Here is a 12922-nt window from a genome sequence, read left to right as displayed (position 1 = left end):
ATGGGAGCAGGAATAACAGTTCTTTACTGAAGAAAATAAAAGGATAAAATAAACAATGCAGTGAACTAAACCAACACTGCCAGAGTCAGAACCCAGCCTGACACCCTGTGGGTCAGGCTGTTGGCAGCAGTCCCATTGGAATTGTGGCTCAGCCCTCCTGCAGTGCCAGGGCTGGTTCTGCTGGAGCAGGGATCCTGGAGAAAGGTGCAGTCTCTGCCTCTGAAGATCCAGGGCAAGAGGCAGCTGCTGTTCCTCTGGGCAATCCAGTGCAGAAGCTGTGCTGGTGTTCCAGAAGCTCCAGATTCTATCCAGGTAGGAATGCTTGGCTCCTCCCTCTGGGCTCCCATCTGCCAATGGGATGCTGTAGTTCTTATCAGCCATGCAGGGACATTCCATAGCTGTTATTAGCAGGTGTCCCCCTGAGGGAGGAGTGGGTGTGGAAGAGATAAGGAAAACTGCCCACTGAGCAGAAGAGAACTGCCATACAGATGGTAATAGAATACAATTTACCTTGGCAATCTGGGACAGCTTTCCATGAAAATATTTTCCTGGTGTCCAATCTAAACCTCTCCTCGTGCAGCTTGAGCCATTTCCTCAGAATGAAGGGAAGAACTTCCCCAGTTCTTCTTGCCAAAGAGGAATGAGAGAGATGAAAAGCATGGATGGATCTCTGGAGGGTAATTACACCCTTAAGTGTAGGATCCTATGGATCACACTGTGGAGGTGCCAGCCTCTGGCTCTTTACACAGACATTTGGGAGAAATTAGATGACTGAATGAGACCCGAAACCTAATTGTTGAGGGGTAAAGCTGAGAAATACTTTGTCCTCCTTCCAGAAATGTGTCAAATAACCAATGTACATAAAAGATTAACAGGATTTAGAAGGCAGACCCACGTGCAGAGTGGTATTTCAAGGTCTCCACATGCGTGGAGATGGGAATTTGAGGCAGCTCTGACAAAGCTTCTTTTCCCAGAGTCAGTCCACAGGCAGGGTTGGAATTCTGTGTCTCTGCAAAATTCAGCTGTGGAATTTTGTGTGGTATTTATCTTCAACCAGAACTTTCCTCATCCTGAAAAATTCCTCTGTCAGCCCAGCTGAATTAGGAGCAGTCCTTGTGACTTTTCATGTGGGTTACAGAGAGATGTTGCAACCCAGGTACAAGTCTCCCAGAACAGAGCTGTGATGTTACATCTGTCCCTATTCCCTCACCAAATATTCCTCCCAATTTCCATGACTTTCCAACCAATGTCTTTCTTGAATTCTCAGTTCTTGGGAAAAGTGAATATCAGAGCAGGGGGTTCATTTTTTCACTGTCGAAAAAGTGAATGAAGAGACTCCAGAATAAAAAAGGAAATTTTCATTATCAATCTATCCCTGGCAGCTGGAAGGCATCCCTGATCCACTGCCCAGCCCAGCTTAAGGAAGTGATCCTTTGGTGGCCCGCAGGTGAAATTGTTTTTTTTTTAAAAACATGTCCTGGCACTGCTGAGGCCCCATCTCAAACCCTGGGGCAATTTTGAGGCGCTCATGACAGGAAGGAAATTGAGGGGTTGGAGAGTCCAGGGAAGGGAACAGAGCTGGGAGGGGCTGGAGCACCAGGAGGGGCTGAGAGAGCTGGAAAGTGGCTCAGCCTGCAGAAAAGGAGGCTCAGGGGGGCCCTTGTGGCTCTGCACAGCTCCTGACAGGAGGGGACAGCCGGGGAGGTCGGGCTGTGCTCCAGGGACAGGGACAGGAGGAGAGGGAACGGCCTCAGGCTGGACCAGGGGAGCTCAGGGTGGGTATTAAGGAACATTTCTCATTGGAAAGGGTTGTCCAGCCTTGGCACAGCTGCCCAGGGCAGTGTTGGAGTCCCCATCCCTGGAGTGCTTTCGATCTGTGTGGATGTGGCACGTGGGGACATGGGTCAGCGGTGACCTTGGCAGTGCTGGGTTTATAATTGAACTCAGTGATCCTGGACATCTTTCCCTATTGTAAATGCAGGCAACCCTGACAAGGGGAGAGAATGATGAATCTGATTCCATCTTATCAGAAGGCTCATTTATTACTTTATAATACTATATTATATTAAGGAATACTATACTATACTAAAGAACACAGAAAGGATACTTGCTGAATGCTAAAAAGATAATAATGAAAACTGGTGACTCTCTCCAGAGTCCTGACACAGCTTGGCCCTGATTGGCCAAAGAGTGAAAACAACTCCCAGCAGAATGCAATGGAACAATCACCTGTGGGTGAACAATCTCCAAACACATTCCCCATGTGAGCACAACACAGGAGAAGCAAATGAGATCAGAATTGTTTTCCTTTTCTCTGAGGCTTCTCAGCTTCAGAGAACATGAATGCCACATTTTCCAATCAAAACCACTCTTGGATTCTGTGATTCCATGATTTCCAAATAATTTTGTTCCTTCCTAGGAAAATCTATCCCAATTCTCTACAAATGACAGCTGTTTTGGTGGAAATCAAAGGGCAGCTTTGGGTACCCTTTGTGTTTGAGCCCCCCTAATCCCAGTTTCAGAAATGGTGGTGTTTGTCAAGGCCAAGTGAATTTAAAGGCTAAGCCAAGTCCAAGCTTCTGCAGCCTCCAAATCTGGGGATGGATTTTGATTGGAAGGGTTTGGATCTGAGCACAGATGAAAGCCCTGTGCTGTGGTGATTTGACAGCAACATTACACAGCTCATGTTATTCATTCAACCTCATTAATTTAAGCTTAGGGTTTAAGAAGCTGCTGGAAGGGGAGTTGTTGTAGGGGTCATTCCTGTGTTAACTTGTCAATGTGAAGGGCTCCTGTGAGATGAGATCTGAAGGAGATGTTAAAAAAGCACATTGAGCAGCTAAGGCAGCCATCAGATACTCCATGCTGGGCTTCTCTTTATACTTCTGGGCAATGCTCACCTGGGATAAATATTGATAATATTGGGGTCTTGTGGGCATAATGTGGTTTTGAACACCTCATTCTGGTGCTGATGGAGCTGCTAATTCAGGTTGTTGCTCACTGCTTGTGACACTTGGAGGGAGCAGAGGTGGCTGTTCAGCCACGGGGGTGGCAGAAGACTCTTGGCATCTCTTATGGCTCTGCCCACCTCCTAGAGAGGAAGCCAAGCAAATTACCTCAGAGAAAAAAAAATCTTGGAAAGAAATTAAGCTTTAAACCACCTCAAAAAAGTTTCTGGTGGATGAGAGGCTGCAAAAGCACAACCTTTAAAAGAAACAATACAGGACAGACTTATCCCTCACTACAGGGAGACTTTCCTTCCAGCCCAGAATCCACTGATGTATAAAACTGTGGTGGAGAGTTGGGACATCCTTTTGGGAAAGGGTGAGATGCGTCCCCTGCTTGTGGTATAAAGACCCTTAAAGCACCTGTGGGCCCTCATGGCACCAGGGAGAGAAATCCCTGCACTGGCATTGAAGCATCATAAAGATCTCCCCATGTGGACTGAAAAGAATTCTTCTGAGGCTGAAATAATCAAAGGATGGAAGAGATCTTTGATCCTGCCCTCCTCAAAATGGGGAGGGCAGGGAGGACCCAAAGTACTGAAGGGCTGCAAGTCCCACCACCCCTGAGCAGGGGAAGAGCCCCTCCTGAGCTGCTGAGCTCCAGGCCCACCGAGCTCCTGCTGCTGAGGTTTGGTTCAGAGGCTTTTGGGAAGTGTCCTTCTCCACCAGGAACCTGCAAGGATGAAGGATTGGTGTTTGTTGAACAAAACATATTTGTGCAACAAAAACCTGTTAAGAGCAGATCTTTCCTGTGTTCTCCCTCCTGTTTTACTGTGTCTACATTCCATCTTCCCAGTTTATAATCTCCTATATTTAAAGCCTGTTCTAAACCCTCAAGTTTTATGTTGGACTGAAGAACCAGCTCATTTGTCATGCACTGCACTTCCTTCCTTCCTCCTTCCCTCTCATTTTGTAGGATTCTGGAACAATAACCAAGTCAAGAAGAAAGTTATCCAATAAAAACCTTCTGGAGGATGAGCATTGATTTTCCTGACACAATTTGGAACTCATTAGCATTTTCTGTTGCAGTGTTACATCACCCTTTCTATCAGGTGAGCTGCCTTAGACTGTTTTTTAAGAGGTTCTGTCCTGAGAGCATGTAAAATGTGGGGTGAAATCCAAAGTAAAATTCCCAAGGGAAGCTTAGCAGTGGAGTTATGAGTGATAGAAATTAAAGGCACGGGATGAGCCCTGCTTGATGCTCTGCAGATGAAAGTTGCTGAGTGTCACCCTAGTTTTTTAAGATTTTCTAAGCCTTCTGATGCTGACATTCTTGTAACGAGCTTTCTCACACACTTTCTGTAAATAACTCATTGTTTTGCATTCCTTTATAGAAGAATAAAAAGTTGATAAACTGTTGGTTTGTCCAGTATTATTGGAGAGGTGGCACTGTCACCCTCCAATCCACTGTCACTCTTGGAAAGCTATACATGTTAAAAGTCAGAAAATAAACTTCCCTTTTTCTTCACCTTGAGAACAGTGGTGTGCGCTTGTGTTCTTTCGTGTCCTCTGGTGACAGCTGAGAGCTCTTTCATGCACCATACCAAGGTGTCCTACTGCAGTTCCCAGCCTCCATCACCACCAGGAGTCCTGGCAGAGGCAGGCTTTGGCCATGGGCTCTGCCTTTCCAGCACCTTCCTCACAGCCCCTGGGAGCTGGCAGGGCAGGAGCGTGAAGGGTGGGACAGGAGGGGCTCAGGCACAGCCTGAGAGCCAGGCAGCAATCCTGGGAATGCCACCCATGCAGGCACAGCCACCTGGACTTCTCCATGCCTGGCTGGAGGGGACAGGGCCTTCAGCAACAGTGGGGAACCAGATTTGCCTGCAGCACCCAAGTCCTGTTTTCATTTCACAGGATTCAGTGGCTGAGAAAGAGAGGAATCTCCTTTCATTATCCTGGCTCAGGGTCTTAGGTTGGAAATGGGGCTGTGCATTCTGTCCCCATGTGTCAGAGCTGGGGCAGTTCTCTGCTGTTCTTGGGGCAGTTTTTTCTTGATCTCTGCCCCAGCCAATCCTCCCTGCAGGAGATCTCTGCTGTCCATGGCCCCTGAGTGTCCCTGCAGGGCTGATCCAATTCCAGCATCCCATGGGGAGATGCTGCATTGCCCAGGGCAGGAGCCAAGCATTCCTACCTGGATCCAATGGGAGCCTGGCCCAGCCCAGCAGCCTTTGCCCAGGGCATTGCCAGAGGAGCAGCTTCTGCTGCCCTGCATGGCCAGAGGGAGCCCAGGCCCATCTCCAGCAGCCCTGGAGCTGCAGAGGAAAACTCCCCCCTTGTGCAGGATCCCTGCTCCAGCAGAGCCACAGCTGGCACTGCAGGAGGGCTGAGCCCCCATGGGATGGGGCTGTGCCACCCCCTGACACACAGGGGACAGGGCATGTGCTGACTCTGGCAGGGGTTTGTTTTCTTTTTTGTAGTATTGCATTTGTATTTTTAATTTTCCTAGTAAAGACCTGTTATTCCTATTCCCATATCTTAGCCTGAGAGCCCCTTAATTTCAAAATTATAATAATTCAGAGGGAGGGGGTTTGCATTTTCCATACCAGGGGAGGCTCCTGCCTTCCTTAGCAGACACCTGGCTTTTCAAACAAGACACACACTGAAATCTGCAGTGTAGGAGGATTTGGAGAGCTGTTGTGCCCACATTTTTTTGCCAGTTCAAGGGAATTTCAGAGGCATCCAGAGAACCAGAACTCCTTGTTCTCTGTGTCACACATGTGTCACCTTGGTCCCTGCACTTGGGTAAATTTGTCTTGATGCTTGTTAGCCTGTGAGTGTGAAAGAGCATCAAACCAAATATTGCCCTAAGATCACACACTGAATTTTAATACCCTAAATATCCCTAGAAGGACACTCATCCCTAGGACGGATTTCTTCCTCACAATGTTAAATTCATGTGGCTTCAGTGAGAGAATTACAAGGCACTTGACATCTCCCAGTTTCAGAATAACTTTGGAGCATCTGTTTTCACTCATATAATTTCTCTATCCCAGAGGGGACCCAGCCAAATGGCCAAGCTTTCCTGTGCTCAGGGCTGACATGATGTGATCTGAAGAGGAGTTGTGTGCGAGTTCTGTGCTGCTGCTGAAGCTGGATTCATTAGCCAGTTTCCCCCCAGAGTTTTCAGAAAGTTTCTGCTGTGTTTGAAGGATAATTGCCATCTCTTGGTCTCAGGGGAGGGAGAAACAAAGGACTTTGTGTTCCCCTTTTGATTCAAACTCAAAGAGTGACAGAGGCACGAAAAAATAGCAGGTCCAGGGAATTCTTCAGTAGCATGTTAATGGCTCTGCATTGGAAATAATGTGTGGGGTACCACAGGGAGCCTGCCTGGGGAGGGAGGCCACAGGGAGCACCGCCAGCTCCTCTCCTGGAAATAATGTCCCTGTACTTGTACCTCTCTGGGGAATGTGTGACTGGCAGCCAAGTTTTCCAGAGCAATAGTTTTGAAGGTATTTCTGTGTGTACTGCCAGAGATTTACACACCTGAATGCCTCTGGCATCCTCCTGCCATCACAGCCCTCTCCTTCCAGCCACACAGCCCCAGGGCTGGGCTCAGACCACACCTACCAAGGATAAATGACATGCAAAGGGTAGAAAACACCCAGAGAAAGCCAATTTTCATTTCACAGTGGTTTGTTTCTCTCTGCACCAGGCCAGTCCTTGGTCTCAGTGATGGGAACTCTGCTGGGGCACCTTGGTTCATGCAGCTGTGCCCTCCCTTCACTGCAATCCTGGAGGAGCAGGGATCCTCCCCATCCCTGTGAGCTGTGCAGAGCTGTGGGAACCCAGGGCACTGGGAATATTTCTGTGTCTGCTCTGGGGTGCCCTGACCCTCAGGGGAGCACTGACTTTGACCCTCATCCATGGAGAAAGTTTCCCAGACTTCAAGATAGACTGGAACGCACAAAAGTGTGAAATAGATTGTAGAGAGCAGTGTAGGTGTGTCACTTGGTGAAAAATTGAGGGGTTGGGATTTTTAGTGTGTTGTGGATGGAAGCAAGATGGAGGGCACAGGGTGTCATCCTGGGCTTCTTCTTCCTCCTTCTTCATGGGTTTGGGTGGCATTTTGTAATTGGGCAGAAAAGTCCCATTGCAGCTCTTTGGGATCAGTTATTGGGTTAAAGGGGAAAATAATCCAGGTGTCAGCTCTTAATGGGATAGTTTAGCTTTAAAAGACCTTGTAACCAGAGATTGTTGGCCATTTTTGTGGTGCTTTTCCAGCGTGCTGAGCCTGGTGTGGACAGCGTGCAAAACTCTAGATAAGACAATAATAAACAAGAACCTGAAGACCAAAAAGATCCAGTGCATCTCTCTTTCCTGGCACAGAACCACCCCAGGAGGGTCTCCCCTGACAGGGGAGCCCCCAGGGAGGGCCCAGCCATAACCCAGATGTCGGGGAATCGGCAACAGATACCCCAGCACAGAGGGACCCAGCTGGGAGCTCTCTCCCCAGTGAGCCAGTTCCAGTCCTGGGGCTGCTCTGCTCCAAATCTCTTCCAGCCTCACCTTTTCCCTTCCCTGGTTTGTGCAGGGGATGAGCTGCTCCTGGGCTGTCCCATGGGAGCACTCCCAGCTCACCCAGGTGTGGGGATGTCGAGGTCTCTGAGGTCGAGATGACCCCGAGGTGTTGGAAAGTCTCTTTTTTCCAGCCAAAGAGGAAGATGGGATTCCTTGGCTCTGTTCTCAAGGTTGTTTATTTGCTCTTATCTAATACATTGTCTTTCTGACCCACTGAGGTCTGTCCAACAGGTCAGGTTCAGGCACACTGACCGCCCTCAGGGCCGTGTTATCTTTTTATTCTAAGAACTAGGTGTACTTTATTTACAATAATTTTCCAATACCTGTCACCTATGTTAGACAGTTTGTCTCTACTCTGATAAACCAATGCAAAAGTGCCACCATCACAGCAGAAGATGGAGGCTAAGAGGAAGGAGAAAGACAGAACACGCCCAGATTCCTCCATCTTGCTTCTTGAACCCCCATTCTAAAACCCCCAAATTCTACATTTTTACCCGGTGCTAAATTCACTATCATTCTATTCAAACTCTTGTGGCCTGTACATCTTTGCACAAAGTTGGGAATTGTTTCCATGGGTTAAAATCGAAGGCATGGGTGTCTTTGACTTCATGCCAAGGTCTCTGAGCCCCCTGCCAGGGTCTCGAGTCCTTCAGGGCAGTCAGAGGAATGTGCTGGGCTCTGACATGGGGATGGCTGCAGGGCCCCATGTGCTGCCCCCAGGCTCTGCTGTCTTTCAGATGAAGCCAGGGTGAAATGGTGTGCTCTGCAGCTTGGTCCTTTCCCGAGGAGATGCTCACCTGTTCCCAAACACAAGCAATGAGTAACTGAATCTATTTCCACCTCTGGATCATGACAAACTCAAAATGAAAAGAAGAATCCTACACCCTCCAGTAATTAAAAAGATGAGCAGAAGTCACTGGAGAAGGATGATTTAGGTGCCTAAGGAGTTGCTTTTCTCTTCTTACCATTATCATAAATATTTTCTATTTCATTCCAGTTGAGAATTTCATCATGATTATTTAATGATGACACTCTAACAAGATTCAATAACTAGCTTTTCTTAAAAAAAAAAAAAAAGTGAGAATTTGCCATAATCCTTTCATGACTAACACAGAAATTGTCTCCAGTGCCACTTCAAACATGTCAAATATGTGTTTTGGTGCTAGAGTGTATCCTGCATAATGGATCTCTTAAGCAATGCAAGTGACACTGGATCACATAAGAATGTCTTTAATGGCAAATATTATGGATTTCTCTAAAATATTTAAAGGCACTAAACATTCTGTGCTTTAAATCCTGCTTCCAGTAAGCAACTGCTCATAATTAGATATCCCAATCTACGTTTAGTGCATCCCTTGGGTCTGTTCAGTGTCTGCTGCTGATTTACCTCCATGGGCAGTGTGGGACAGCCCTGCACGTGCTCCCTGAGCCTCCCAACTCCCTCTGTTCCCAGGGATTCCATCTGCCTCCAACACCCTGCCAGGGAGCAGAGCAGCCTGCACAGAGGAGAGGAGGTTGATGGCTAATCCATCACATCTCAATTTCTTACCTGAAAATTCAGTTTTTACTACATGAGAAGATGGTGATGCCCAGTGAGATTGTGGATGCTCTGCAGAAAGGTGTAGGGGATGAAAACTTGTCATGAAAGATGGAGAACTTCACCATTTGGGGTTTCTGCTTGGAGCAGATAAGCACTGAAAACACTTTTTTTTTGCTAAAAAGCTGGCTTGAAACCTAAATATTTTCTTTTGGTCTCTGCAAGGGGCTTGTGAGAGAACCTGCTTTTCTCCCCAGCTGAATCCTAAACAGCCACATCCCTCATCCAAACCACGACCAAGGAAAGCTGTGGTGGAAGAAGTTGTTCAAAGTCCCATTGGAGCAGCAGCTGGTCCTGGGGGGAACTGCAGCATCCAGGTAAAAAACAAAGTTCAAAGCCTTCAGCTGCCCTTGCTGCCCTTTCCTCAAAGCAAATCCAGCCTGAATAATGAATCCTGCAGCCAGCACTGCTGGGTCTCAGCAGGAGCTGATGGGAGCAGTGGAGGCTCAGGAGCCAAACTCACACCTGAACCCACTCAGAAAAACTGGGGAACAATTCCTACAGCCCAGCACAAGGCACAGCCCAGCTCCAGGAGCAGCTCCACACCTGCAGCAGCTGCTCAGCCTTGCCACCCTTCTTCCAGAGCTTTCTGTGCTCCTCTTAATTTCTGGGAATGTATTCCAGCTGCAGGGGTGTCAAAATACCTCATTCCAACATCAAATGCGTGCATTTTGCTGCTTAAAATAGACATTCTAGGCAGGCACTCTGCACATTTGGAAAGCCACAGCTCATCCTCCTTCTCCTTCCCTGGGCTGGGAGTCTGTGGGGAGAGGTTTCATCCACACCAGCAACTTCCAGAGCCTGGGGATTCATGGAATGTCCTGAGCTGGGAGGGACCCCCAGGATCACCCATGGCAGCCCCAGACACCCCAACAGCCCCAGCCTGGGCATCCCTGGCAGCTCCTGGAGCTCTGGCAGCCCCGGGGCCGTGCCCATTCCAATCCTGCAGGAATGCCACCCCTGCTCCCTGAGCCAGCCAAGGCCCTGGGCTCTGTTCCTCCCTCCAGCCTCAGCCCATCTCTTTCTCTTCCTGCTCCTCCAGCACCTTCTCCCAGCCAGCCCCTAGCTCAGCACCACACCCAGGGAATCTTGAATTTCCAGAAAAAAACATCACAGCAAAATGGGAACAAACAACAGTGATGTGCCCTTGTCACAGCAGATCATTTCAAAGGCTTCTTGTTCTGCTCTGATTGGGAATGAAGCCAAGTTGGAGATGCTGAAATCCCCTGTGAGTTTGGGCTCCCAACTCTGCTCAGCCCCGGGGCTGCACAGCAAACACGGAACACAGAGGATTTTAAATTGCAATTTTAAATTGCATTTTTGAAATGCAGTCACTCATCCCTCACACTGAGGCTGCTTTTCCTGCCTGCTTCTCCCTTGATCCACAAGGGTTTCCCCCAGGTTCCACAGGACCAATAAGGAATTAATTTCTGATGGCTAAAATCTAGCAGAACCTTGCTTTCCCTCCTTTTCAGACCCAGATAAACTCTTTTCCTTTTCCTTTTCCTTTCCCATTTTCCTTTCCCCTTTCCTTTTCTTTTTTTGTACTTTCTCAGCAAAATTTTTAAAGATTTGTTTTTTCAAGATTTGAAAAACTGATTCCCAAGATTCCCCAGGGAAGCTGGAGAATGAGTTAAAGGAGAAACCACCCTTATCTACAGCAGAGTGAGAGCAGGAAGAGAAAGAGATGGGCTGAGGCTGGAGGCAGGAGCAGAGCCCAGGGCCTTGGCTGGCTCAGGGAGCAGGAGTGGCATTCCTGCAGGATTGGAATGGGCACGGCCCCGAGGCTGCCAGAGCTGCAGGAGCTGCCAGGGATGCCCAGGCTGGGGCTGTTGGGGTGTCTGGGGCTGCCATGGGTGATCCTGGGGGTCCCTCCCAGCTCAGGACATTCCATGAATCCCCAGGCTCTGGAAGTTGCTGGTGTGGATGAAACCTCTCCCCACAGATCCCAGCCCAGGGAAGGAGAAGGAGGACGAGCTGTGGCTTTCCAAATGTGCAGAGTGCCTGCCTAGAATGTCTATTTTAAGCAGCAAAATGGATGCATTTGATGTTGGAATGAGGTATTTTGACACCCCTGGGTGTCAGAATCTGGGTACCTCTGGTACTGCACCAAGGCTTGACTTTCACAGGAACAGCCATATGTGTACCAGGTACTGCAATGGCTAATTAACATTATTCTGCATTTCAGTGAATGAGGTTATTCTTATCAATCTTGGTCTGTCTCAGACTCCCCAGTCCAAGCTCCCATGGCCAGACCCAGTCACAGGGCTAAAGAGACACTGGCAAGGGGAGAGGGAGAGTGTGGAACTAAATGGGAAAACAAAAAATGGGAAGAGGAAGGAATCATGGAAGCAAAGGTTCACTGGATGCTTTGGGTTGGAAGGGACCTTAAAGAGGATCCACCCCCTGCCATGGCAGGGACACCTTCCACTGTCCCAGGCTACTCCAAGCTCTGTCCAGCCTGGCCTTGGGCACTGCCAGGGATCCAGGGGCAGCCACAGCTGCTCTGGGCACCTGTGCCAGGGCCTGCCCACCCTCACAGGAAGAATTCCTTCCCAATATCCCATCTAAACTTACCCTCCTTCAGCTTCAGGCCATTCCCTGTGTCCTGTCCCTCCATCCCTTGTCCCCAGTCCCTCTCCAGCCCCCTTGGAGCCCCTTTAGGCCCTGGAAGGGGCTCTGAGGTCTCTCTGCAGTTTCTGTTCTCCAGGCTGGACACCCCAGTAGATCTGAGGGATCCTCAGAAGAACAAGGTGCAAACCCAATCCTGGCAAAGGTTTGGGAGAGCCCTTCAGCAGTCCCAGGTGTTGGGGGTTCCTGTTCTGCCTCCTGGATGTCTCCAGGATTGTCCACCTCACTGGGATAGAGGGAATGAGGAGGAGCAGTTTGTACAGCCACTGAGGGTAAACTTCAAATAGTGCAACTGGGCAACCCAAAAGGAGAAAATAAAATTTAAAAAAATCCTTTTAAGTCAAGCTAAGGCCAGCTGAGCAATTTGTCTGACTTTATTTTCCATTTAGAATGGAACAACCTTTAGGTGCTGACAAACAACAGAGGAGAGCACCCACAGAGCCCAAATGATCACAAATGCACCCCTGGAGGCTCCTGATGGCTGCAGCTCATCCCACAGGCTGGCAGTGATCCCCAGGGGCTGCAGCTGCTCTTTGCCCTTGCACAGGGCTGGGCAGCAGCAGAACCTCTGTCACTGCAATGGCCCCAGCTGGGTAATAATTAGCATTGACTCCATGATTCACAGGAAGCTGATCAATCTCTTTATTATATTTATTTATTTATTTATCTATTATATAATTATTAAGAAACCCATTGCTTTTATAGACAGTTACAATACAGTTTTGACTTAATTGGTCCTTTAATTATGACACCATCACTATTGGTTAATTCAGAAACCACCCTTGGGTAAACAAATCTCCATAACACATTCCACATGTGCACAACACCAGGTGCAGCAGGTTAAGATAAGAATTGTTTCTCATTCTTTTCTCTGATCTCACAGCCTTTCCCAGGCACCATTCTGGGACAGTTGTGTCTTTATCTGTGGCCAGAGAGCTGCTGCCACAGAACCTCCCTCTGGAGGTGCAGCAGAAACCCCAAAATGTGGTGAGCTCCTGCTGGCACCTCAGCCTGGGCTGGTGCAGAGCACAGCCTGTGATGGGCTGGGACACCTTCACTTCCCACAAGGGAGAGGAGGAGCATTCCTGGCATGGAACATCTCCCTGAGCCCTCTGGCCCTTGGGAAGTGTTTGCTCCCTGCTCTGCTGGGGGGCCCTGGGCAGCAGGACAG

Source organism: Agelaius tricolor, unplaced genomic scaffold (genome assembly GCF_023055355.1).
Source record: "Agelaius tricolor isolate 1412-34295 unplaced genomic scaffold, bAgeTri1.0.p SCAF_23, whole genome shotgun sequence".
Classification (NCBI taxonomy): domain Eukaryota; kingdom Metazoa; phylum Chordata; class Aves; order Passeriformes; family Icteridae; genus Agelaius; species Agelaius tricolor.
Note: the sequence above shows the minus strand (reverse complement) of the source record.